Below are 2,223 nucleotides of genomic sequence, written 5' to 3' on the forward strand. Positions count from 1 at the left end.
TAACATTTAAACATTTTATATGTGGGTGGTGCCTGTGGCTCAGCGAGTAGGGCGCCGGCCCCATATACCAAAGGTAGCGGGTTCAAACCTGGCCCTGGCCAAACTGCAACAAAACTATAGCCAGGCATTGTGGCGGGCTCCTGTAGTCCCAGCTACTCAGGAGGCTGAGGCAAGAAAATCACCTAAGCCCAAGAGCTGGAGGTTGCTGTGAGCTGTGACACCACAGCGCTCTACTGAGGGTGACAAAGTGAGACTCTGTCTCTTAAAAAAAAAAGTTTTATATGCTTTCCCATGGGCCACATTAATGAAAGATGGGGTCAGTTCAGAGCAGGTGTCCTCAAACTACGGCCCACCTAGGACATTTATCCGGCCCACTGGGTGTTTTTGCTGCCGCTGCTTGTCCTGCTTAGCAGCCGACCCATCCCAGGGCCCACAATCTGGCCCTCCAATAGTCTGAGGGACAGTGAACTGGCCCCCTGTTTAAATAGTTTGAGGACTCCTGGTCCAGAGTATCCTGAGAGCCCAGGGTTATAGTGCTAAATTGAAGCCATCAGATGTCTGATCCTTTTACTAGTTTCCTTGCCCCTCTTTCCTCCAGCCACCCTCGTCCAGCACCATTTTCAAGACATCTCTTTTATTTGGTACAGTGATTAATCTAAGTTCCCACAATCTCAACTTTTATCAAGTTGTAAATCCCCTTCTAGGGAGGAAAGGTGCCAGATCCTGCCCAGGAAGCTCTGCAGTTTTGTGGCTTTTCTTCCTACTCTGGTTTGTGGTTACCAGCTCACCTCCTTCCTCTCTGCATCTTCTTTTGCATTTTCCATACAAGCCAGGCAACATTTATGTGTATGCTGCAGCCATAAGTCCAGACTTTGGAGCAAGACATACACAAAGCAAAATATTAGATCTGCTAATAAGTAAATGATCTTGGGTAAGTGGCCTAACCTTTCTGAGACTCAGTTTCCTTATAAGTAACATCAGGCCAATAATTTATACCTAATAGCAATAATTACTCTAAAGAAATAACCTAAATGCTTCTCAACCCAGGAATAGATTAATAAACTATGGTATATGTATACCATGGAATACTATTCACCCATAAAAAAGATGGGGACTTTACATCTTGTGTATTAACCTGGATGGAGTTGAAACACATTCTTCTTTGCAGAGTATCACAAGAATGGAGAAGCAAATATCCAATGTACTCAATACTAATAGGAAGCCAATAGATGATCTAATACACACTCACAGAAGAGAAAAACTCAATTCAAATTGAGGGAAGGGCGAAGCAGGGAGGGGAGATGGGTGTGCTCCCACTTAATGGGCACAATGTAAGGGTATGGGTGTGGGACACAACTACAATAGAGACTCTACCTAACTAATACAAACATCGTAACCTAATTGTACCCTCACATTAATCTGAAATTTTAAAAAGGAAAAAAAAAAGGATTACCACAAAAGAAAAAAGTAGGCATTTTTCTCTTTGCCTCTTCCCCTCCTGGCCTCCCTATAATGCACATTACATATTGGCAGGAGCAGCATAATCTCAGAGCTTAGGTCTCTGAAGGTTTTAAAAATGGCCTCACTTTGAATTCAAGACAAAAAATAATCTTTTATTTTTACCTACATACTTATTATTCCTGGTGTTCTTTGCTTCCTCACATCCTGATTTCCACCTGGGATCATTTCTCTCTCTCTCTTTTTTTTTTTTTTGGTTGAGACAGAGTCTCACTATATTGTCCTCGGTAGAGTACTATGGCATCACAGCTCACAGCAACCTCAAACTCTTGGGCTTAAGCAATTCTCTTGCCTCAGCCTCCTAAGTAGCTGGGATTACAGATGCCCACCATAACGCCCACTATGTTGCAGTTGTCATTGTCATTTTTTGTTTTTAGCTGGCCCGGGCCAGGTTTGAACCTGCCACCCTCAGTATATGTGGATGGTGTTACAACCACTGTGCTACAGGCGCCAAGCCTTTTTTCTTTCTTTTTTTTTTTTTTTTTAAACAGTGGTGCTGGCTCAGTGCCTGTGGCTCAACCGGCTAAGGCGCCAGCCACATACACCTAAGGTGGCAGGTTCAAATCCAGCCCAGACCCGCCAAACAACAATGACGGCTGCAACCAAAAAATAGCCGGGCGTTATGGTGGGTGCCTGTGGTCCCAGCTACTTGGGAGGCGGAGGCAGGAGACTCGCTTGAGCCCAGGAGTTGGAGGTTGCTGTGAG

At 44.6% G+C, this 2,223-nt stretch overlaps 1 protein-coding gene across 1 annotated transcript in view; it reads left to right on the forward strand.

Annotated features, from left to right (window-relative positions):
- The window catches only part of C2CD3 (C2 calcium dependent domain containing 3), a 142,218-nt gene that overhangs the window by 127,870 nt on the left and 12,125 nt on the right, over positions 1 to 2,223 (forward strand). The gene's annotated exons all lie outside the window — the stretch shown is intronic.

This window comes from Otolemur garnettii, unplaced genomic scaffold (genome assembly GCF_000181295.1).
Source record: "Otolemur garnettii isolate 467f Iridium unplaced genomic scaffold, OtoGar3 scaffold00001, whole genome shotgun sequence".
NCBI lineage: Eukaryota > Metazoa > Chordata > Mammalia > Primates > Galagidae > Otolemur > Otolemur garnettii.